General features: G+C 40.0%; 1 non-coding gene across 1 annotated transcript; it reads right to left on the bottom strand.

Annotated features, from left to right (window-relative positions):
• Window positions 1-24189: 24189 nt before the first annotated feature.
• Window positions 24190-24283, bottom strand: trnai-uau. The gene is made up of 2 exons: window positions 24246-24283; window positions 24190-24225 (listed from the first exon to the last, which is right to left on the bottom strand). It is a non-coding gene; the product is annotated as a tRNA-Ile (tRNA).
• Between the last annotated feature and the right edge of the window lie 2682 nt (window positions 24284-26965).

The raw sequence follows: 26965 nt of genomic DNA, 5'->3' as shown, positions 1-26965 counted from the left end.
GCCCAGCAATGTAAATAAATATCTGATGGTTGAACTTTCCTCAATACATGAAGTTTACCAGTGCCAGTTTTTTCATCTTTTTTCTTTTAAAGCCTCCTTTTCTGCATAAAAGCTGTCAACAGTTCATGAAGTTCATTGTTGAAGCTAGAAAAGCTACTGTAGTGAGGCTGTAGGGACTGTGTTAACCACTTTTTCACTGTATATGTGTTGGCACTTTAAAGGATCCTTTTTTCTGGTACTTCAAAAAGGCAAAAGCTTTATTATCATCCGTGGATAATTGCTGGATGACTATGTCTCTTCTCATAAATCAAGCCATGGAAATCCAGAAGAGAGAGGCTCTTCATCTTGCCCCATCCGTGCTGGAGGAGCCTTACTGACCCTTTAAATTAATGCAGCCCTGGTAACGATGAAAAACAGGGTGCAGCGTCTCAGGTATCTTGAAGCCACACACACCCTCCCTGCCTGCCTGTCTGACCACCTGAAGCATTCCCCACATCTCTTGTTCCCCTCCACCCAAACCTCATTAAAAAAGACTGAACCTTCTAAAGGAAACACCCACTTCCTCTACATTCCTGAAGATTTTCCATACAGAGAATAGTAAACAAACCTGTGAACAAAGAGGGTGGGTGGGGGGCACAGACAAGTTAATGTTATTTCCTCTGCATAGTAAATCAAACTACAGGGCAAAGAGGAGGAGAAGCCGATTTCTTTTGTGAGTGGATGGAGGTGGCGGTGGCAGGAGTAGTGTAGGGAACAAAGGCCTGCATCACTCTCCTCAGCCTCCCACTTACCTTTCCCAGCTGCCTGGTACACACACACACCCCACACAAACACACACCGCATGGCACCACATGGGGAGGAGACAGGAGCTGGCAAGGGGGAGGAAGGCTTCCTTATCAGTTTTCAGCATGGGAACTTCTGTGTTGTTCACTGACTCGTGTCAAAACCCCTGCTTGAACTTGACGCATGAGGAGGGCTTTTGTGCCTGCAAAGGGAGAGAGAAAGCTGCAAATCTGGTGAGACAGGAAGGAAAACAATCTGTTGTTAACTGACAAGCACAAACAGTCAGTCAGAAAATTACCCCCAAGAAACAGATGCTTAAATGAAAAAATAGATGTTTGACTTATTCCCGGTGCATCTGATAGACAAGCAGAGGTCACGTATGTAAAGCATTATGTGTGTGTGTGTGTGTGTGTGTGTGTGTGTGTGTGTGTGTGTGTGTGTGTGTGTGTGTGTGTGTGTGTGTGTGTGTGTGTGTGTGTGTGTGTTTGGCATTTTGCATTTTCCCCAAAAGAACAGGTGAGTTTTTAAATATTTCCAGTACCGAGGAGTCCCCCTGGCTTACAGCCGTTGACTTTTAAAAGTGCGGATTTGTACAGTTGTCAGACACTTCCTGTTGGCGCGCACACACCAACATACAAACTCCTGTTCTGTACAAACCACCGGGGCTCTTAAAAAGTCAGTTTCCTTCTTTAAAGGTCACTCCACTTCGCGTTGGTAGTTTGAGAGGGCATGTAAATTTGACTTCCACAGATCATCCAGAAACAATGAGGCCCTGCTCTTTAACCTTAGACCTCAGATCTGCAGAAAATAACGCCTGCGCTCATATAACACAGAAGGCTTATTAAAATCCTGTTCCAGTGTCATGAAGGCCAGAGCAGGATGTGCAAATGACTCATCCTCTTTCCTGTTATCTAGCAAGGGCCTACCAAATGTGAGTCCTGACCTGCTGCTTGTTCTGATGATGTGTTTTTTCCCCCCTTTTTCTTAACACAATCCCTCTGGCAGAGGCAGGCCTGTAGTTGCAGATCCTGCCTCGGCTTGCACACAGGAATGTACTATTGAGAAAGCGCTGCACCGCAAACCCTCCCAGCCATTCCAACCCGTAATCAGATCCAGCCTGTCATCCCCCATCCCGTCTCCAATCTCTAACTCTCTCTCTCTCTCTCTCTTTTTCTTTCTCTCTCGTCAGTCCATCTCTCTCCCAAAATGACAAGCACACATGCAGGAAAGAAACACCCACAAACAGAACAAGCAGTCAGACACCCACACAGAATCACAGACACCAATTTGTAGACATGTAAGCTTGAGCAAACATGGTTCTAAAGTCACTGGTATATGCTGCTCCACTGGGAAAACAAACACTCTGGGCTAAGAAGACTGAAATAAGAAATCAGTCCTGTAATTTAAAAACAAATAAGCATAATATTGATGACATTTCTGTCATTTTTGGTTGAAATATGATACAAAACACAACAAAACAGACAAAGAAATATTTAATTCAGGTAAATTCAATCTATTCATTCCCAGAGTTGAGTCTCAACATTAGCACAAGTCAAAAAAGTGTCAGTATGTGGAAAATTTGAAATAATAGCAACAAGGAAAATTACATTTGCAGTCCTATTAAAATAAAAACAATACAAGCTGACGTGAGTTCTCAGCTGCCTGGGTACATACAGCCTGGCTCATCATGCCTCTGCACATCCGCAGGGATTGATGCATGACAGAAGCTCGCCCTCATCAGACCAGCACATCAACACACAGGGTCAGAGTTTCAGTCAAAATAAAAGCTGATGTGTAGCTTTCTCTGTCTGTACGGGCTCACACATCATATTGGTGCACAGTGTGCAGCCTTAAACACACACCAGGTGTAAAATAGAGAGACTTTTGGGATGGACTTTGCTATACAGCATCTTTAATTCTAACAGTCCAATTGGCTAAAGAAATCGGGAAACTATTAGCTCAGCTGAGCTAGCGCACTTGCTAGATAAGCTAACTAACACACTTGTAATTTTAATCAGTTGTTAAAGTCTTGTTATCTTCGTTCTTTAAAAATGTCAGTTTCTAGATGGATATACCAGGTTAGAGGAAGGTCAAAGTGGCAATTTCCCACAGCAGACAACAACATATAAGAACACCTACAAATATCCTGAATTTTACTCCCAACTTCCTTTTAATTAAAATCTTAATCATGAACCCTTGTTTGGTCATAACACCAGAAATTATTATATCAACATCTGAAATTATGTTGCTTCCAAAAATGGAACAGTTTATATATCTGATTATCAAAGTGGCAGTTGCCATAGTGACACTGATCATGTTAACATCCTTGATGGTTTTCTTGTAAAGATTAATACCTTCAATCTAACCTACAGTTTTACATTTACCAGTTATTTCAGGGAATTGTAGCAGAAATAAGGCAATGTGCGTGTTTCCACTGTGTATGCGTGGGTTCTTCTTGCGGGTGCTCCAACTTCCTCTCACTGACCAAAAACATGCTTGTTAGGTTAATTGTGTTTTCCTAAATTCTCCCTATGAACATGTGTGAGTATTAGTGGTTGATTGTCTCTGTGTCTCTGCGATGGACTGGCGACCTGTCCAGGGAGTACCCTCTCGCTGCATACTATTATATTAACAGTATAAATTGTTTAGCTTTAAACCCTTCATTAAATTTCTAAACCACTTAGTCCTATTTAGGGTCGCAGGGAAGCTGGAACCTATCCCAGCAATTATCCGGTGGTTATAATTCTTTCAAATATATTCAATAATGTTTTTATTCTATGCAGTCATGTATAACACATTTTATGAGTCACTATATTGATAATTATGTTTTTACATTTAGAAACTGATTAAAGATATGATTTCAAAAATATATTTAACATTTATTTATGAGTGTTAAAACCTGCTATGCAATTTCTGTCCTGTAAAGGAGGCTCATTAGTATCTTTTCAGTAAAACCGGAAGGAGCATGTGCAAGTTAAACACACATGTTTGCTATAACTACAGCACAACCCTGCCTTCAAACAGTGGGCATGTTTTAAATTTTCATTTTATGCGTGGCTACTAAAAAGAAGTACAAATTTTTTGGGGAGACGGATTTCAAATTTTCTTGTGGAGCAAAAGCAAATGAACTCACAAACATAAAGCAACCTGCTGCCTGTCAGACTGCATCTTTTATAAAAATTTGCTACTAAATTTTTCATATGTTTTGAATGTCAAATGTGATTTACATTTCGGTCTGGATCTGACATCTAATGAATGTGCCTGTTTACTTCACCTACTTTTAATATTCCACTGGTTGCCTGCTGAATGGATGGTTGTTGTGGGAAGACTTGTCTTTTTCTGATGGGATATTTCACAGATGATAGTTTTCTAGCTTACATGTCTAAGTTAAAGTCGGTGTAGCAGTTTATTGTTTCTCTCCTTTAATCTGCAACCACCCAATCTCCTCATCTCTTTCTACCTGACTGGATGTGACTGCTGCTTCTGATCCTTCCCTCCTCATCTCCTTAACTCCAGACCTTCCTCTTTTTTCTGCCTCTTTCTGTCTTTTCACTGAGGCGGGATGGGGAGTATTTCTTTAAGCTCCTTCCTCTCTCTTCTTCTCAGGAAACTCTGACTGCTGGGCTGTTTTGTTGGCTTTCAATAAACTCTTGGATCCTGTGCCTCTCTGAAAAACCACAGCTTCGATTACACAAAATGAAGCACCACACAACCCTGGGCAACCGAAAGGTGTTTTCAATAATTACTTATTATGTGTGTTTGGCGAATCAGAAACATCTGCGGCGAATTTGACTGAAAGAGCCCCAAAACATTCCTAAAATAGGAGTGACGCACGCAGGCTCTGAGACACACAAACACTCTGGAAGGTTACACTGCGCCATTGTCAGTATGGGTCTATTTGTGGGCTGTTTTTTTAGCTGGCCACAGCTGAGGAAATGAATATCAAATGTGTTTCTGCTTCTATAAATCAAAACCGTTTGCTGTGTTCTGACTTTCTTTTCCCCGTTTAAAGTCAATTCACTGGGGCAGTGTGGATTACACTTACACCCCACGGCTTAACTCTTTCCTATGATACAGTCACGGAGAAGGCTCGGGAGCTGGAGGTTAATAAGATGCAAGGAGTATATACAGGAGCTGGTACACTCCATATTTTTTTTAGTCATTTGAATGTGTTTCCTGTATGACAGAAAGCCTGAGAGAGAAACATCCAAAACAAATAACATTATGATACAGAAGCATTGATGAGCCCTGCATGCAGACTGCTATTCAACATTCAACATTCTCATGATTGTGCATTTGTGAACATCAACACCAGCCAATATGAGAGAGGCCTTTAGCTTCTCAGAAATTAGTCTCTATGAGTCTTTATGACTTTGTTGACTAGAGCGTTATCATGCTGGAAAGGATAAAAGTGATCTTAATTTTCAATCATTTTGTCTGATTGTATTGGTTGTCAAACTTTGGATTCTTCTTTAAAATAGATAAATGAAAACTTTTTCAACTTCACTAATATAAAGTTCTTACAAATGTGCTTTGTTCATGTCATGAAAAGTGGCGAGACAGGTCTCCGTTCCTAACCCTTTAACACCTAAATTTCTTAACAAATATATAAAAACAAAATAACTACAGTAAAAAGAGAAAAAAATCAGGAAAATATTAAAAAAGAAAGACTAAATTAATTGAAAAAAATTTTTAAATATATAATATAAAAAGAAATATATAAATACTAGTTTAAAAAAAACTCCAATAACAAATAAAATTAGTTAATAAGATAAAAAGAAATAAATTTTTTAAAAAATCCACAAATGCTTGATTGGAAAATTGTAACACGTGTGTCAAAAGGCTCATATAAAACTGTTTTTCCATCATTTCAAACCTTAAACTGTTAGGACATTAAATTGTTTTACCAGCAGAACTTAGTGTGGTGGTTAGAACCTCACAGCAAGAAGGTTACTGATTTGAATCTTAACCAAGCAGCAACTTCCAGAGGTAAAATGTGAAGCCTATGCGCAAGTGCAAAAAAATTGCAGTTCACCCCTCATCCGCTAGGGGCTGGCTCCAAAACCGAGTCAATCCCCATAGACTCCCATGTTAAAAAGACTTCACAGCAGAATGAAACATGTTTAAAGCCTGGTACAAAAATCCATTTTACCTTCATGACAACTGTGAGGGGATTAATTTTTTTCTAACTCATCTGTTTGGACGTTATTTAATCTTGAAATTCAGCATAAGTAGGGGCGTGTCCTTTTGATTGACAGGTATCCAATATCCACGGCAAGAAGGGAGAGTGCAGCTCAAACAGGTTTTTAGCTGGCTAACAGTGCGCCTTAGCTTTAGCCCACCTACCTTCATTAGTCAGTTAGCTCACGTTAGATCTGAGTTGGCTCAGTTAACTCTTAGCTACAGGCAGCTCAGCGTTTGATGGGTGTCAGTCATGCACCCCCACCTTCACAGTCCCCCTCTCAGCTACACCTCTTTGCCCATTTTTGGAATTTCTGGGAATGAAGACACGTGTGACGCTGCCAAGGTGGCGACGGTGGGATCTGCCCAATGAGCTTCAATTCAGCTCTTCAAAAACTTACGGGTGATGTCACAGAGGCGCTGTCCATCTTTTTTTTATACAGTTTATGATCTTAACTGAGCTCTGAGAGGGAAACATGCTTGTACATGCGGGTACTGAAAATGGATGCAGATAAGTAGTTTTTTTTTTCAATAAATAAATAGAAAAATGTGATAGTTTTGTCTCTTTTCATGTAATCCTCTTTAGCTGTTCCGGTGATGTATGGAAATGTTATATTTCATGCCTAACAGTGAAAATTACTCTAGATTATATTTAATATGAATAATATAAATCTTTAAGGTAGCACTACTGAGCTTTGACAGATTTCAACATGTTGGCACCCCCTAACGACGGCTAATTCAGCAGCCATCTTGTATTCTGTCTTTTCTCTCGGATTTCTCTACCCAGTAAAAGTCAGTCTGATGTGGACTTTGTCTTATCTCTTGCTCTGTCACTTTCCCCTTTTTCTTTTCTTCACTTACTCCAAAAATGTCCTTGGGTTTCTTTATTGAATCAGCCATTGTGCACACCCAAAACAGCCAGTATGTTGATATCCAGTTGCTGGCATGTGATACTGTGCTGCAAAGCAAAATGCACTCATCACGTGATGCACTTGACTGGAATGTAAAGTTTTGAAGTGCATTTTTTTCAGCCCCATGATGCTGCAGGGCAACAACGTGCATAAACAATGTAACTGTGGCATCAAAACAAGTCAAAAGCATGGCGTTTTTATGTTGGAAACGTATGTTGTGTTGCTTTACTTTAAAAAAATGTTGTTTGTTTTTATTTATTTATTTATTTTATTTTTTGCAAAGAACAGAATTTCAGCTGTTGATAAATCATTTCTGGTGTTATGCCATAAGACATAACGCCAGAAATTATTTATCTCATGTTAAGATTTACAGATTTCTGAGTATATTTTAATGTTTCTTATTAACTGTGTACCCATGTTAGCTCAAAATCAATGCAGTCAATGGATTCTTCTGCAAGAACAAACTAAGTTAAATTGTGGCCGTTAATTGGATTGTGAGAGACCGAGGCCAAGAAAGTAGAGAGCAAAGGAGGTTTTTTAAGAAAAAGTCTTTGACATTTAATTTTACAAAAAAATAAATAAATGAATAAAAATACAATTCCTAAGTAAAAGTTCTGGGCCCATAAAAGAGGTCAAATAAACAGAATGTCAACATAAGGAACTGAAAACTAACTGACACACAAGGGAAACTATATACTCTGGCTGATCAGACCATTTTGACACAAGAGGGAAATACATAACATAACTATCTTCAGTTAACTTAATAAACTTAATTAATTCACAACAGAACTTAAATAATTTAGACTCATAACTCATCAGGGAAACAGAAATCTAAATAATCATAATTCTACATAAAGAATAAAGTAATACAAAACAATAGAAAATCTTGTTGTGAGGTGGATGAGTCCAATTACAGTAGGCTGCAGCCTCATCAAAGGAGCTCCACCTCAACTGGGACTCTCTTAGCAGGCTTGGGCCTCCCACACAGCAACTTCCCCAGGAACTGGTAACTCAAAGAAAAAGCATATTAACTGAAAATAAACCAAATTAACAAGGTGACAAGAACAAAAAGTGTGCACCCAATTAGTTAACCACCCTGCCAAACTTGCTAAGAAAAATGTGAAATATAAAAGAAATGGTAAGTATTACAAATAAAATGTGTATTGAATTAACTGAAAAGAAACAAAAGGTTACCAGACTGGGCTCAATGTGTGTGGCTGCCTAAGCGGCCATCACATGGATATTGCCAATATTAACCTTTAATTAAAAATACTCTAAACTGAAAGAATTTATTGCAGGTTTTTCTTTTCTTTTTCTTTTTTTCTTTGATTTGTTCATATTTCTTGGAGTGTCAACAGCTTTAGAGAGGAACATGTGTTAGAAGAATGTAGATGCTAATCTAGAAAGCTTTAGAGTAAGCTAACATCATAAAGCCAAGAGGCTAACACTGCAAAGCTAACAAACTTGCTAACTTTCAACTTGCTAGCCTTAGATGTCTCTTTTCTCTTTGAATAAGATAATGCATCACCATGTGTTAAAATATGAGAAAGAAAGATGAAAGAAACCTGATAAGCCATAGACAGAGTAAAGCTAGTTGAAAGTTAAGAGTCAGAGAATCCAGTTTTTGCAGGAATAGATGGATGAACATCACAATGCCACTTTCTTTTGTTATGAAGCCATTAATGGTTAATAGAAGACATAATTGCTGATCTTACGGGGCCCATTGTGGCAATGAAATACTATATTTGCACACACATGCAGGTAAAGGAGGGTGGAGCACAGAAAGTGCCGGAGGTCCTCCTGCTCACAGCTTTACCACAGCCTTTCTGGGATTAGAGGGGATTCAACATTGTCCAAATCTTATTCTAACCTACCATCCAGGCCAAACCAACACACACACTCCAGATCAAGCTGCAGGACAAAAGACCTGGCTATCTGTTGGTTTAACAGGTCTGGATGCTTGCTAAAGAGGGATTGGGAAGGCCTGCTCTGATGTCCAGAGGCCTGGGAGGGTGAGGGAGGGAGGAGCGAGTGAAGCAATGCCAAAGGGGAATGTGTGTGATTGTGTACGCCTGTGTGTGTTTAAGTAGGGCAGGGTGGAGAGGGGTCACATAAGGCTACGTATGTCAGTGTGTATGTTTGGGACAGTGGAATGTGAGGGAGGAAAGGGGGGACATTCAGCAAGGGACATCCCATTAATACCAGAGTTAATCTCCACCCTAGGCACTGAGTATGTACACACACCCGGGCATACAGACCGACAAACACACAGACAGCCAGACAGACAGTAGGCGGAGGTGGGGGTGAGAGTGTGTAAGTTCAATGTTTTCATTTCAAACTGAAATGGAAAGGAAGAGGAAATGTTTTCATTCCACGTGAAATAACTAACACCTACAGTAGAGCTGCACTGACAGAAATTAAGCTTACGCACACTAATCAGCATAAGTGGCAGCAGCTGTGGATGCTGGTGATCACTGTCAGCCAGTAATGATGCATGGTCGCAATACTGGCTCAATGAAATTAATGTCTTTTTTGTTTGTTTGTTCTTTTTTTATCCAGTACACAGTGCAATGAATTATAGGATGTGTGTGTGTGTGTCTTCCTTCTGATGGTTCTTGGAAATATTATTTTCCTAACAACTCCTGATATTTTTCTTTATATTTTCTTAACTTCTTTAAAGCACCTCTAATAAACTTTAGCATTTTGGCATTTAGCATTTTAACTTTAGATTTTAGTACAAACTACAGGGGGATCACACTCCTCAGCCTCCCCAGTAAGGTCTATTCAGGGATGCTTGAGAGGAGGGTCCGTGGGATAGTCGAACCTCAGATTGAGGAGGAGCAGTGTGGTTTCGTCCTGGTCATGGAACAGTGGACCAGCTCTAAACCCTCTTCAGGGTATTTAAGGGGGCATGGGAGTTTGCCCAACCAATCTACATGTGCTTTGTGGACTTGGAGAAGGTATTCGACCATGTCCCCCGGGGACTCCTGTGGGGGGTACTCCGGGAGTATGGAGTGCCAGACTCGCTTGTACGAGCTGTCCGGTCCCTGTACGACCGGTGTCAGAGCTTGGTCCGCATTGCTGGCAGTAAATCAGAATTGTTTCCAGTGCGGGTTGGACTCCGCCAAGGCTGCCCTTTGTCACCAATTCTGTTCATAACCTTTATGGACAGAATTTCTAGGCGCAGCAGAGGTGTTAAGGGGATCCGGTTCGGTGACCGCAGGATTGGGTCTCTGCTCTTTGCAGATGATGTGGTTCTGTTGGCTTCATCGGGCCGTGATCTTCAGCTCTCACTGGAGCGATTCGCAGCCGAGTGTGAAGCTGCTGGGATGAGAATCAGCACCTTCAAGTCCAAGACCATGGTCCTCAGCCGGAAAAGGGTGGATTGCTCTCTCCGGGTCTGTGATAGGGTCCTGCCCCAAGTGGAGGAGTTCACGTATCTCGGGGTCTTGTTCACGAGTGAGGGAAGGATGGAGCGGGAGATCGACAGGCGGATCGGTGCGGCGTCTGCAGTGATGCGGACTCTGCATCGGTCTGTCGTGGTGAAGAGGGAGCTGAGCCAAAAGGCAAAGCTCTCGATTTACTGGTCGATCTACGTTCCTACCCTCACCTAGGGTCATGAGCTGTGGGTAGTGACCGAAAGAACAAGATCGCGAGTGCAAGCGGCCGAAATAAGTTTTCTCCGCAGGGTGTCTGGGCTCTCCCTTAGAGATAGGGTGAGAAGCTCGGCGATCCAGGAGGGGCTCAGAGTAGGGTCGCTTCTCCTCCGCATTGAGAGGAACCAGATGAGGTGGCTCGGGCATCTGGTCAGGATGTCTCCTGGACGCCACCCTGGTGAGGTGTTCCGGGCACGTCCCACCAGAAAGAGGCCCTGGGGAAGACCCAGGACACTCTGGACGGACTACATCTCTTGGCTGGCCTGGGAATGCCTCGGGATCTGTCCGGATGAGATGGTGAATGTGGCCAGGGAGAGGGAAGTCTGGGTGTCATGGTGTATAGCTGGCGCTGAGATTTCCCAGCCGTCCCTGAAGGCATTCTCCCTCCAGCACAGCTCTGATTGCTGATGTGCTCCACCTGAGCTATGCACTTTAAATACCAGTGTGTGACAACTCTTCCCTGCCAGATCGTCTTGGTTTATCCTTGCACGTTTCCAGCCCTGATATTCTGCCTGACAACCTGTTCCTGATCTCCGACGCGTTTTGACCTGGATTTCCTGACTGCCCCAGTCTGGTACCTCTGTTGTTTGGATCTTTCTGGAACTCTGATCTGTGGACTGCCTTTAAGGATAGGATTTGAATTACGGAACTTGTTACTCCCCTTTCTGGATTAAACTGGAGGATTTGTCTGGACCCTTCTGAAGGTTTTAACCTCAGTGGAAAACACAGTGCTATTTTACCGTCAGTCCAAACTAACACTGTTTTCTAGTTCAACAGTTCCAACAGCCCCCCGTGGAGTTCCAATCGCAGCCCTCTCTGTTCTGTTGGCTTCCACCTCCTCTGCTGGTTAGCGGACTTCCCTGTTGGCTCCCATCTCCTCTGCTGGTACGTGATCACTATACCTCGCACATTCCTCCTGATCACTCTGGTTCTCACCTTGGTTCTCCTACCCTCACAGGCAAGCGGACTGATTATCCAGATTCTCCACCCCGGGAAATATTCTCATCTCTATAATAAATCTTATTCACCCAGTCCTCAGTTCTGACTTTTATTGTGGTCCAGTTTGCTGATTCGTGACACTGGGTTTCCTTGCTTAGGCAGCTGTCCCCGCGACCCGACTCTGGATAAGCAGCGGAAAATGGATGGATGGACTTTAGATTTTAGCACTTTGCTGCCCCCTAACAAAGGCCAATTTAGCATCCTTCTTGCATCCTGTCTCTTCTCTGAGATCTCTCCACCCAATAAAAGTCAGTCTGATGTTGACTCTTATCTCTTGCTCTGTCACTTTCTCTTTTTTTTTACCCTTTCTCTTCCCCTTATAATGTTCTCATTGGTTTCTTTACTGAATCACGCGTGATTCAGTACAGACTCATCACGTAATCATGGCGCAATGATTGCGTCTGTATTGATTTCCAGTTTCTGGAAGACAATAAAAAATAATACGGTAAGTGCATCAAAGATCTGTTGGTACTCTCTGTTCATCATTTGTACCGAGTTACAATAATTGAACAAAGTTTTATGGAGGGCTCATTTACCATAAGCCATTTCCCAAACTCAAAACTTTTAAATGCATATGTGAGTGCGGACAGTCAAATAAATTCCAGATTCCACCTTTAAACTGCTTCAACCACACTGTTGTCAGATCTCATAAATTTCCCCTAAAACATGTTCTTTGCATGATGCCTAATGTGTTTAAGCCTCGGGTCTGGCTAACATGTGCAAGCGAGCATCTACTTGTGCTGTACACCCCAAACCAAACCCTCTCAGCCTTCATTTATTAGGATGGGCATATTTACAGCTAATGTTGAGCTGTAATTGGTGGCTTCACCACAACTGATAATACACACCATCAGCTCATTGCTCAGTAATTAAACTGGAAATTATCTGCTGTTGTGTGCCACTGTGTGAAGTGTGTTGGTTATTTCTCATTATTGGGTATGTTGTGAGAATGTTTATGCAAGTCTGTGTTTGTTTTTGTGTGTATATAGTAGGAAAGGACAGAGCCTCTGTGATTCAAGGCCCCATGCTCGCTATAGCCCCAGCTCCTCAAAGCCCAGAATGGCAACATTAACAACCCCCTCAGCACTGGAAGGAGTGATGTCAGCCTCTCCCCTCCCTTCACACACCCTCACACAAACAACTGGCACCCCCTGGGTTGTTCACATGAGACACTGGTGCAGCATACTGGCCAACCTTAGCCGCACACACACTCAGACACAGCTTCCTTCACTTTGCACTCCAGCCCTTCCTCCACTGAATAGTTACATTCATAGCAGTCTGCATTGAAACATAAAACACTATTAATAAAACAGCAAGGCCCTGCTGAGTGACACCTGCCCAGCCCTGCCAATGTACACTTAGGCCTGCTCCAGCAAGTGTTATCATAGTCTGCCCCTAAGAGCAGTGTCATTAAAAAAAAAACATTAAGGTTAAGACATTTGGGAGAAATAAAGATGGCTGGCTAGCTGTACTGTACTGCAGCTTTAAGGCAGAGCAACAAGTAGGATAGTATTTACAGCCAGGTGTGAGAGCATAGACTGCAGGCTTTAAACACCCAGTGTGGAGCATCAAAAGGTGATAGCCAGCCTGTTTAAAGGGCAGAGAAGAATGGTGCTACATAGCAAGCCAGTGGAATAATACCAGTGGGAGCACTTTAGGAAGCTGCTGCAGCATGTAGCTGGTGGAAAATAAAACTCTGCCAGGCTACTGGACGTGCCAGAGTAAGAAGAAATAGAAGAAAGAAGAATAAGATAATGAGGATGAGAACAAAAACCAGACTAATAAAAGAAAAATGGCAAAAGTCATTCATCTCTGTTTAACTGTGTTAGCCTGATGAGTACAGATGCATGAAATGATAGCTATTAGTTACCATTGGTCAGGTTACATCTCATCCCCCAGATCAGCTACAAAATCCTGGTTCTAGCCTTTAAAAAGCCATTTTAGAACACATTTTCATTTGAATATAACCCCTTTGAACAAAAACACTCCAACACAGACAAACATGGAGCCATAGTTGTATGTTTTAGATTGCACAAGTCTTAGCAGTAAGTGATAAGCAGAGGTTGCATAAACAAAAATGCTAATAAAATGCCATCCTGCTAAACCCATTCACTTAAAAGGCAATTCAATTTCTGCATCTCCTTATGTGTGAGTCCTGAGGGAAGTCTGAAGGGTCCATCGGGTCACTTTGTGGTTGACTGCAGGAGGCCATCAGTTCCCATTCAGACAAAAACAATTGAAGAAGATGACATTGACATTTGTTTTGAGGAGGGATTGTGCAGGAGAATGGCCTGCAGACATACCTTTTGCACATGCATGGGAAGCTTCGGGAAAGCTGACCCAGAAAGTAGTATAAAAAGAATGAAGTACACATCCATTTAGTTTAGTACAACCTTATATGTATAGCTCCAATTGTCGACAACATAGTCTCAAAGCTCATCTATAGACACAGACTATATATATACATATTTCCGACCAACAGTTAGGGTCACATTAAAAAAATATATTTTTTAGAGACTTCAAGAATAAAGTTGTAATATTATGAGGCATGGATACCGGCTTAGAAATAAGATGTGAAGCACAGGTTAATAACAGCGTCATGCATCTATACATGAAGAATAACAATAAAAGAGGAAAATGTGCAGGAAGGGGCTCAGTGTATCATGGCATGCCCACCACCAGGCTAAGCTTATAGTAGCATTCAACAAGGTTAAAAGGATAGTTTTAAGGTTGAGTTGGTGACAAAGTACAAAACTCTATATAACACATTATAAGGCACAGAAAGACATGGACACTACCCTGCTGTGGACACGAATTCTCATGAAGTATGAAGTAACCGGACCAGAATGAACTTCTTGTGTTTGCCAACTTAAAGACACACTACATAACTTTTCCTTAAACCCGACATTCCGGACTCGATTGCTAGTACAGTGACATCTACTATGTGCATTTCTGGAACTGTCGCAGCCCAGCAGCGTCCAAAGGATGTGGAACTACACTAAACAACTTTTTCCTCAAGAATGTTAAGTGATATTGCTGCTAAGTACTGTTTACGCACCGCGTCACGTGATAGCAAGCAGACATCAACACACCGGCTCTTTTGAACTCAGATCACGACTGTTTGACTCTTTGCTGAAAAAATATGACATCATCAAAGAAGAAAGGAAAAGAAAGTGAGAAAGGTACAGAGCAAGAAATAGGACAACAGTCAACATCAGACTGACTTTTACTGGCCGGAGTTTCCAGTACAAAAGATGGATGCCGAATTAGCCATCACAAATCTGCAAAACTTATGTACTGCATCTCTAAGGAAACAAACAAATTTCTCTGTTCTTGCGAGGTATGTCACAGAACTAAAGATAGTCTTAACTAAGCAGCGTGGCTCAGTGGGTAGAGTGGTCGTCTTGTAGCCTGAGGGTTGCCGATTCGATCCTCGGCCTGGAGAGCTCATGTCGAGGTCGCCCTGAGCAAGACATTGAATCCAAATTGCTCCTGATGGGTCATGGTTAGCTCCTTGCATGGCAGCTTCTGTCATCAGTGTGTGAGTGTGTGTGTGAATGGGTGAATGTAATGTATGATGTAAAGCACTTTGGGTATTATTACAGGAACAGTAAATAGACCATTTATCATTTCTAATGGAAATATTCCATTCCATTAACTAATTCTGCATTAAAATATTTTGGTAGGCTTAAACCTGCATAATACTCATAATTTCCTCTGTAGATCAATGAGGTGAATCTGGGAATTCAGTCCGATATCCGATCCATAAATCCAGTCAATATGGCAGCCCAATACCAATATTGAATTGGATCTGTCCAAGCTTAATTAAAAAAAGAATGTTTAAAGCCTAATCTGAAAATCAAAAAAGATGTCTGCTTCCTGAACCCAATCTAGGAGCTAGTTCCAAAGAGACAAGCCTGATAACTTAAGGTTCTGCCTCCCATTAGACTTTTAGAAACTCTCCAAAATCTTTCATTTGTTTCACTCTCAGTGATGCAAAAACCATGTACTTAGTCGTACAAGTGTTAAAAGTGTTTTTGTTTTTGTGCTAATAGAGTACAGTAGCAGGATCAGTGACATTGTAATAATATGACTATGTGTAATTTTGTTAACTGATATATATACTATGCTTATTGAAATCATGCCCCCTGAAAATATGATATTACTGTATCAGTCTAAAATACTAAAAATAAGTACTGGTTGGATGGATCCTGAATGATAGCTGTCATCTCTAGTAATGTTGACTTTATCATTTCAATAATGACATACCAAAATTCTCAAATTTATCAAAACATTTGCATTGTATTAAGACAAAACTTAAACAAAGCTCCTGAAATCTTGATAGCCATGGTCAAATCTTTGACTCGTTCTTTTAGAAAAGTAAAATAAGCAAACAAATGGCAAAAGAAGAGCTCTGTTATTAAATGGATGGAGCCTGACTCTTAAGCCTTAACTTCGGTGGGAAACTAAATCACTTTTTCAATCATTTCAAGGCTGGCTTACAGTATTTTCACACACCGCACGTCACTCTTCCATCCATCAGCACATAGCTTTCATTGAAATACATGGGATATTGTGAGGTTTTCTTTTTTTTTTCAGATCACAGATTTTGGCATATTACAGAGGCTGAGCAGCACTATGCAGCACCTGTAAATCCACTTGCTTCCCTGCCTCTAACCACAGGCGAGGACAGGGGGTGGTAGGGCTACAGAGTTTTCCCAGGCTCAGCCAAGGTGAGCATAAAGGCCGCTGTGTTCCCCTTCTCACTGCATCTCCTGCTCGATCTCTTTGAACTGGGCGGTCATGTCAGCGGCTCCCAGCCCCCGGCCACCATACCGCCCTTTATGTGCCCATGGGGGCCGATAGGCCGGGCGCCGACAGATCCAAACAACATACAGGACTAACGCTCGCACACAGACACTCATGCTAAGTTGTAGGCAGACAGACTATACAGACCAGGACGCTGATACTGGCATGTGTGGAGCATATGAGATTAAAAGAGGCAAGTGAAAAATGGAGCACTGCATGTATTTTTTTCTGTAAGTAAAGCCCAGCAATACAACAAAATCTCAAAAAGTGACCATTTAAAATCCCCAGACAGTGTGCTAGTCAAAAACAAGCTACTGCTAACATACTGCTGCATTAGCTGCTGTAGATTTTAAAACAATAATTCCTGCTGTGCAGTATTTAGGGAAACCTTGCAGTTCAAATGTTCATCAATAAATGTCATATGACAATTAATGCAGACAGATGTAGTGTTTTAATCTTTTCTAAGAAACCATGGCTGTTTTCAATGGCAGTGTCAACTACTGCGGGTAGTGGTTATTTCCCTTCGTGAGGTCACAAAGGGAAAGATCTCAGACTCGCCCGTTTGAGCACACAGTCACTAAAAAGTGGAGCAAGCAAGTGAGAGAGGTGACAGAATTATCTCATTTTTGGGCCTCATGCACAGACTATGAGGACACATATGACTGTTGGTAAACCTTTAGAAAGTGACTTTTGCATAATATGGGACCTTTAACAAGTATTTAAACAGGTGGACATATTAAAGTTAATAACTTCTGTCTTATATTAAGATAATAATCATTGAAACTTAAGTTTAGCTTTCTAGTGATGTAGATTTACCACTAAATGAAATCTTGACCAAATAGGGTTTCTCTTCGTACTAAAGAACTTGAAGTTCTATGATGTTAACTTCAAGCTAATATCTAATTGTTTACAGGGTATTAGTTATACTGAAAATGTTCTTGCTCCAAACATTTTGCAGCTTTTACAATCTGATAGTGAAGAGACCACCTGACAAAATGCTAATAGACACTTTTTACAAACATGAAATGTTCAAGTTGTATTCCTGAATGAAAGAGACAATAACAGAAAACTTCACCTGAACATCAAAGTGGAAATCATACATTCAGTCAGGTATGTTAATATATGCGTAGTCACGGCAAGCGCCTCCGTAGAGTCAAATGTATACACAGTTCAAATACACACTTTCCCTCTCCCACACACGAACAGTAAACACAATAATCAGTTTTCTTCCCTTCTTTTCCGGCCACAATGACGTGAAGCTGGCAGCGCAGGTAAAGTAAACACTTACACTGGCACAGGATCAGACAGCCTGCTCCCTCTATCAAAGGTCATCGTTCTGCTATTTATACCATCCATATCTGACTCACAGCGTGATTGTTACACAGCAAAAACAGGCACAATGGCAGCTTATAAATCATTGGGTAAATAGTAGGAATTTTCTAAACTGATTAAACACACCTGTCTCCTGCCATATTGAAGATTATGGTGTTTGTCATGGCAACAAAGCAGGAAAAACACAGGTCACGGTGACTGGGGTTTTCTAGAGGGGGAGAAGTATGTGTGAGGAAGAATATGTGGCAGAAGCAGATGTTCTTAAGAATTTTGAAATCACAATTATGTGTGTCTACACATGGAAGATGTTGATGGGAAAAGACACATAAACAGTCACAGAAACAACTCGGCAAAGAAAAACTGTTCCCTCTTTTTATGTGATAAGTTCAGGCCGAAGAGCATTGCTTGGCTCCAGATCCAGGTCCTCCATCAGGCCACACACTCTTCACTCGTCTTCCACAGGGGCTCTGTGCGAACATAAATCAAACTCCCAGGCCTTCCCCCCTCTTCGCTCTTTGTGACATCTATCTGGATGGGTAGGCGCGTCGTACAGGATGTGGTCTCTCACCAGGCACCACCGGCCAGGATGATAATACTCCCTATGCACTTTTTTTTCTCCCCCTATTTGACAAATGAGAGCCTTAAGCCTTACGGGAAGGCATAGGAAGTTGCAGAACTTAAGGAGTCTCAAGTTTTCTGGAAGTTATGGGACAGTGAAATATTTTCCTGGATATAAAACAAGGGAGTGAGAGCATTCATGTGCACCCCTGACACTGATTCATACAACATGTTGCATGTCTAACCCAAGACGCCATAAATGAAGAGTGAAGTGCTGCAAATCCTTTAACTCCACTGTAATTTCCAGGAAGAGGATGTTTGTGAGCATGTGGGTGACTGGAGTTGCCAAAGCTACCAAGATGCTGAACGGAAGTTTAATTAGGCCAAGAAGGTGCTGTAGGGAAGAGAGCAACTAACACATGGACACTATAAGTGTCTGATTTCTCACGGCTTAGCACAGAGTCCAGTCCACTTATAACTTGGACTGCTGGGTAAGTTATTTCCCCTCAACTCCTGTTGTTGTTGGGGTTTTTTGTTGTTGTTGTTGTTGTTTGTTTGTTTTTGTTTTTGTTTTTTAATTTCCCATCACACAAAGTATATCAAGTATTTGGGCTGCACGGTGGTGTGGTGGTTAGCACCAGCCTCACAACAAGAAGGTAGCTGGTTCGAATCTCGGCTGGGGGGGGGGGTTCAAACCTTGAGGGCGGTGGCCTTTCTGTGTGGAGTTTGCATGTTCTCCCCCTGTATACGTGGGGTCTCTCCGGGTACTCCGGCTTCCTCCCACTGTCCAAAGACATGCATGTTAGGTTAATTGATTACTCCAAATTCTCCCTGTGAGTGTGAATGGTTGTTTATTCCCTTTGTGTTGGCCCTGCGATGGACTGGTGACCTGTCCAGGGTGAACCCTGCCTCTCACCTGTTAATGCTGGGATAGGATCCAGCTTACCCGCGACCCGTAATGGACCAAGCGGTACAAAGAAATGAATGAATGAAAACAAAGTATATCTAGAAATTAAGAAGTTTGTTCTTTTAGGACTGAGGTTTAATAACCTGCTGGAAATTACGTAACCACATATAAAAAAGCAAGCATGTGAGAGAGGTGACAGAATTATCTCATTTTTGGGCCTCATACACAGGCTATGAGGACACATATGACTGTTGGTAAACCTTTAGAAAGTGACTTTTGCATAATATGGGACCTTTAACAAGTATTTGAACAGGTGGACATATTAAAGTTAATAACTTCTGTCTTATATAAAGATAATAATCATTAAAACTTAAGTACAAATCAAACTTTATTTATAAAGGCAACACAAAGTGCTTTACATGATTAAAAATATTTATGCATATAAAACAAAACAAAGTAGGAATACATAATGGAATTAATGGAAGTAGGAAAAACCCAGATCAATTCAGCTAAAATATTTTGTCATCTGAAGGTAAGTAGACTTTCAACATTTTATATAAACCTCACCAGGTTTTGTTTATAAACCTAACTGCGTGCCATACGTAGTGAGCTCTACTGGCACATTCAATAAGTGTGCAGTAACCACTTTATGAGGTCCACCTTGCTAGTGGACTGTTTTTCCATCAGAATGCCTTCATTCTTGGTGTCATAGATTCAACAAGGTGTTGATAACATTCCTCAGAGGTTTGATATGACAGTTGCTGCTGATTTGTCGGCTCCACATCCATGATGAGAATCTCCCGTTCCACCAAAAAAAACAAAAAAAAAAACATCTCCCACGCCATTACACCACCAGCAGCCTGAATTGTTTATACAAGGCAGGATGGATCCATGCTTTCATGATGTTTCCACCAAATCTGAGCGTACTATCCGAATGTGGAGCTGAAATGGAGACTCATCAGCCCAGGAAACATTTTTCCATCTTCTACTGGCCAGTTTTGATGAATGTGTGAATTGTTACATGACAGCGTAACACAGTTGCTCAGTTTGAACTTCATCAGGTCATCTTCATCATGTCTACATGAGTAAATAAGTTGAGTTAACATGTGATTGGCTGATTAGAGACTTGTATTGCATGGGTGTACATAATAAAATGCACAATGACTGCAAAGTGCTGCTTTGCTGCAGTTTTACTTTCAGTCAGTAGATGCTCTGTTCCCACAAACTCAGACTTATCAGTTGCTGCTAAAGATAGTAATTAAATGTAAGAGAAGTTCAGGGTTTACCTTTGGAAAGGGAGTTTAAAACTGTAAATGGCACATCTGGGAATTCCTCTCCAGATGACCCCCTCCCCTTCTCCTTCATAAACTTTGCCTGAAAAGAGCAGTCACATACATAATTAACTTCACCGGAACAAAACATCTGACATATTCCTAAAAAAGCATATTCACCCTTCCTGTCTGTAGGTTATATTCCACCCAATCACACATCTTCCCAACGGACAACACACACCTCTGACCTGAAAGTTTTACTGGCATGTGGTCGAACTAAATTGGTATCATTTCCTTTCCGCAACTTGATAGACATGGCATCAATGAAGTAGCTCCAGGCTTGAGAAAGAAGTGAAGCACCAAAAAAATAAAAGAGAAACAATAATGATAATAATTATACCTTCACACGTAATGAGCAGCAGAGCCCCAGGGCCACAATACATAACAGCTGGGCCTGGGAGCTGTCAGACAGCTAGATAGCGAGTGTATGCTCAGTGCTAACCAAACACAGATGTAAATTACAGCCTGTGACACATAGCTGTGCGGTTAGTAACAAGCTGGGGGCGGCCTTGGATCTTAAGATGAGAATACTGCTTCTTTTAAAATTGAAATGCTTCCCCAAAGTCTTATGTTGCAACTTCAAGAGAATTTGAATGTTTGTACATCTTCTCGTAACGCTTTCGGCACTTGTGGGTAGCAATTATTCAGTTGGCATTGCATTCATGATGAGTTTATTTATCATTAATTTAAGAGCCTTGGCGGTTAATATAATAAGTCAACCTGAGAAGACCTCACAGACCTTGATTTCCTTAAAATGGTTTTTGCTCATGAAGGTAAATTAATGCTGCAGGCCAGATCAAGGCACAGTTATGAGAACAGGTATGGTGCCTTCAGGTTCTACTAACCATCATGTCACCCCATCATACTCACATATTACCACACACTCTCTCACTCTTCCTGTTCCTTCAACCATTTCATCCACTTATTTTTCTCATAAACACAACTAACATCCATGCAAACACACTCCAGCAAGTGCTATATTGAAATCATAACCAACTGAAGGTGTTGCACACAAAACAAAATGAAGAGACTTGTACCTAACAAACACTACGTAACAATGATTTACAGGTTCTGACAGAAAGGAAATTAGACAAAAAAGTTTGGTAGTAGCCCACAAATTGCGGCCCTGTTATGAATTGTAATATTTTGAATGGCCAACATGATCTGGCAAAATATTCACTAACAGTACTACAGCAGCATTCCTCTTTCTATCTGTGTCTCAATTCCTCTAATGTAATAACAAGGCTAACAATTTATCTATTGCTAAATGACAGATGGCAATACTTCAGATGACTGAAGCTGAAATCTGTAGCTTTATATCTTTATGTATCTCTGTATTGTCCTAAATTGAGTGGATATATGCTACCCTTTAAAACTTCAGTACCAGTCAAAACTTTGGACACACTTTCCAATTAAATTCTACAGGAAAGTGTGTCCAAACTTTTGACTGCTGGTGTACATTGTGTTTTAATGGGTGGAAATATGTTTTGGACATTCTAACAGTTATTTAAGATTCAATTTAAGCTGATTTCAGTTAGCTTTAATCCATCATTTCCTTATTATTTCAGCATCACAATTTTTAAAGCCCAATTGGAAGGCCAAAATTTTAGCTGTTGCTAAGTGTCAAAAGGCAACATGCAAATACTTTAGATGAGTAACTGTAGCTTTTCTTTTAGCATGCTAGCTTATGTAAAGTTGACTAAGAACAGACTCCATACTATACTAACACATCAGCTAATTATTTTAGAGGTAGTCTACTTGTTGCATGAAAGTGGCATGAGATTTAACACTTCTGACAATCATGTTTGAGCTAAGTTGAGTGCGTCTGGACTCAATACTAAAAAATCTAAGTTAAGTTGAATGATGGTAGGCTCCAAAAAGGTACTGTGTTAAATGCAGTGTCAACAAGCTCAACAATGAAACTTATAAGCTTAGCGATGGCAAGTTCCATCCAAGCAGCCTTGCTGGTAGTTATCTTGATAAGACCAGGTCTCATGCTGACTTTTTAACAAATGATAGTGGCGTTCAGCGTGAACTCTATAATGTGCTTAGTTTAACTTCAAGTTACTCATTTAATTCTATCTGCATCTCAATTCCTGTTACCCAATGATATACATAGTTATAAGTCATTAGTTGGCATTTTAAATGTTAAGAATAGTTAATTCTTTTCTCAACCTAAACTGTACTTTACCAACTTACACAAGTATGTATTTTCACACTCATTCAAAAATGTACACAAATAAAGCATGTGATTATAGAAGAAAGCAGGGTTCATATTGGGGGCTGAGTGAAGAAATCAGCCATGAGAGCAGGGAGAGAAAACACAACACTGGTCAGATTAAAAGACTCTAATGTTTGGACAAATAGGTAAAAGCCAATGATGGTAGAAAAGGCAATGAAAACAAAAAAAAACTGGATTGAAAGAGACTGGATAATGTGTTGTAAGCTCTCCATCCCATATTTAAGACTTTCATTTTACAAAACAGTGATCTCATGCTCATTGCATCTGGTCTCAAGTGGCCATAATATTGTCATTTTTCAGCAGACCATGTTTTCTACATTAGCTCTATCTGGAGCTTTGACAGTCATCGCAGCTATACAATATCTAGCCTTCCTGTTGAGGTTAAAACTCTTGTCTTTGTTGGAGCATATCCTGTCTACCCCTGTCTAAATACTTTCAGTTTATGCATAAAATATAATATTCCCACAACTGTACTCTTGCACAGTTCATGCATTTTAATGTGCATAAGGGCAAAATGAAAAAAAACGCAGACATGATGGCTTCTTCATTATTATTCTTATATATTCATATTCTGTATGGGAGAGCTTAAATAAAGTAAGATGACAACACATTCACACAGATTACAGAAGAAGAGAGAGGGGGGGAGAGAGAAAAGGCTGAGTCGTTGACTGTTTTCGTTCAAATAACCTCTACAGCCAGTAAGATTCAAGCGCCTGACCAGCTCGTCCAAACTGTGGACAACATCAGCCTCTAGTGGCAGAATAATTAAATACATCTGAAGAAGTTATCTGTTTTACTAATTAAATTCTTTCCACAAACACTACTTAAAACCAATCCAGTAACTTGCGAGGGAATTAGTTTTCAATCCCAACAATAAGCTTTAAATTGCAATATAATGCACATAAGTCTGGTCTTATGCTATAGATTTAAATGAAAACAATATCCAAAGATATCCCTCTTAAAGATGATCAATGAATTTATAAGCATCAAAATTAGACTTTTTAAAGTTATGTAAATACATATTAAATTTCACATAACTAAAGATGTGAGAATATTACACATTCATAAATTAATTTTTATTGATTTATTTATTTATTTATGACAACTAGGTGTGATTGTTTACTTTCCTTTCAGAAAGTGTGTGTGTGTGTATTGAGATAGAGTATTGCTGCCCCCTGCTGTTATGGTACTGAAATTCCATTTAATTTACTCCTCAAAAAATAAATAATGTAGACTGAATATACTACGACATGATTAAAAGTCTTTCAGAAAATTTTGTCTACAAATAAATGACAGAAAGCATTTTTTTTTCTCTTTATTATTGTTGTTAAAACGCAGTCTGACTTGACTGTAATCAGTTAAAGGCCATTATACGCATCGGTTTAGATTTTGTTTTAAGGAAAAGCGCTTTAAAATTACTTGTTAGGTCACAAAGACTTTTATATTTGCCAAACAGCAGCTACTGATAAATCAAAAGAAGTGCTCCAGGTGAGGCTCGAACTCACAACCTCGGCATTGCTCTACAGTGTACTGTCATATAAGTACCGCGCGCTAACCGATTGCGCCACTGGAGCTCACTACATACTGCACGCAGTTGGGTTTATGAACAAAACATGGCGAGGTTTACATTAAAATATGTTTTAGTTTGTTTTTTTTATTATTATTATTATTTATTCTATTGTTATTACGATACAGATAGTTTTACATTTCTCAATAACATATTAATGAAGCGCGAATCACCAGTGTATCCAGCGCTGTTAAAACCAGTCAAAGTAGGCGAGAATTTACAATGCACATGGAAATGTGAGCCCGTAACTCAACTAGATAATAATCTAATCTAACCCACACCCTTTTTTATTTTTTATTTTTTTCTGACCGAGCGGCTTTCGGGGAAAAGAATGGCGAGTTTGTGAAGTCAGATGTGAAAGGAGGAAGTAATTCCTTATGTTTCTACTTTCATCAGTTGAATGTCATTGTCCGTCATTGTAGCCCACAATAAAAACCTACAAGCGACATGAATACCACATGCATATCCTCTAAGACCGTTCACGTTACATCACAGTCTCTCTGCAGGCTGAAAAGATCAAGATGGACTGTCATGTGGTGTATAATTATATCATAGCAATTATTATTATTAGTTGATTACACAATTAATGCAAATTGTATTAAACTTATGGCTGTGATTGAGGCCATAATCATGACTGTTACTGCATCAAATCACTTTGCATATCAGTCATTATTGCACACTCCACACTGTACATTTTGAATATTTGCTCTTCATATGTTGTACACTTCATTTAATTTTCAAAATATGAAATAGTTATATATAAATATGCTATATATAATATTATTATCAAATTTAATGACAATTTATTTATTAATCCCAGAGGGAAATTTTATTGTAGTTTGTTTTTTCACAAAATAAAATAGTAACAATAATAGTAATTAATACTAATAATTAAGAATATATTGTCTTATTTCAGAGGGAGAAGGCTGTTGGCAGGAATAATCCCCTGTATCTTTTTGTGAACACACACTTTACTGTGTAGAGAAGGAATATTCAACTAAAAAGGTCTAGTTAGAAAAAAACCTTTTGGAGCCAAGGTGCGGGAGATCATATATATATATATATATATATATATATAGTCTGTATGTACAATTAAAACATTGATTAAACTGAACTTTAAAACATTAATCAAAATAAGACACATGACTTGTCTCAATAAGACCAGAGGTAAGACCTACAACAAATAAAAACATTCTCCTCCTCATGTTGAGCTTGTGTAGCGTTCTTCTATGAACAATCAGCTTCTGCGGCTCCATTCATCCCCAGCACATAACCAGTAGGGGTGTTGAATTTAATCATACCTATGATGTATCGTGATGTGGACGTGGATGATTCAACATCGATGCAGCAACAGAACATAATCGATTATAATAATATAATATTCTGCTGCTACTTGCCTGTGTGGCGTGATCTAGCTGCAGCAAGAGCCGAGCCTGAATCCATTTTGATACCTTAACTTAGAAAAACTGTAAAACTAAGCAAATATACAGCCAAAAAAACACCAGTATTCCACTGGAAATACTTTCATTGTCTCAGGAAAATCACATAAGACTACACATGAAAATAAAAACCAATAAGTTAGCTGAAGGCTAACATTAAGGAAAATATTATTGGCTAGCTAGCAGTGAGCATGTGTGAACTGACTAAAGGTATTAAAACAACTTTGTCCATCAACAAATGTTTACCTCAACAGTATTCTCTGTGTTCAAATACAAATTGACTAGAATACTTTCAGACAAATGTTTTCTGGACATAAAGGAAAACATGAAACAATTATAAACAAACAGGGAGTTCATGATTATCTGACTGCCTGTATTGATGAAGAAAGCAGCAATGTGCAGTGATAAACAAAACGGAGGATGCAGCACGTAGTGATACATTGTGGAGCATCACTGAATCGAATCGAATTGACAAAATAATAATAATCCAATCAAATCGAATCATGAGACCAGTGAAGATGTTATTTTTTTTTTTTTTTATCAGATTGCTCATGTTCTTTAGGTCTCTTTAGGACTCTAATTCTGTTGACCCAACAGCTTCTCTACTGTTGTGACTTCCCACAACAGACTTACAGAAGATATGCATCATCTTGGTGCAGACTCTTCTTGGTGAAGAATCTCAGCTTCCTTAAGAAGTAGAGACTGATCTGTCCCTTCTTCTAGATGCCTCTGTGTTGCATTTTCAGTCCAGTCAGTTGTCTAGCTGAACTCCAAGGTACTTCCTGCTTCCTGCTCCACCACCTCAACTTATTCTCCCAGGATGTAACATTGTTTTGTTTTCTCTTGTTCCTCCTAAAGTTAACAATTTTCTTTTGTGTGTTCCAAGATGAGGTGATTGTTTCTGCACCATCTTACAAATTGACTGTTACAGTACTCTGTACTCAGCTTCTTGTCCAGTCCCTGATACTCCACACAGCTGCAGAGTAACAGAGTATTTCTACAGATGTCAGGACTCAGGTGTCAGGATTAGAAGTGTGAGGTGTAAAGTGTGAAGAGAAATGGTGAGAGTGCAGTCCCTTGTGGTGTCATAAGTCATGGTTTCTGTTCTGGCTTCTTGTGTTTGGTTTGTCATGTTTTTGGTTTGATCTTGGTTTCTTGTATTTAGGGTCATGTTCTGTGTTTTTTGGTTTCTGCTCATTAGTTCACCTAGTCTAATTTGTTCATTCACCTCACCTGTGTCTCGTTAGTTC

The sequence above is a fragment of the Melanotaenia boesemani genome, chromosome 16, assembly GCF_017639745.1.
Source record: "Melanotaenia boesemani isolate fMelBoe1 chromosome 16, fMelBoe1.pri, whole genome shotgun sequence".
NCBI lineage: Eukaryota > Metazoa > Chordata > Actinopteri > Atheriniformes > Melanotaeniidae > Melanotaenia > Melanotaenia boesemani.
The sequence above is the reverse complement of the archived record's forward strand: the minus strand, read 5'-3'. Positions and strand labels throughout refer to the sequence as shown.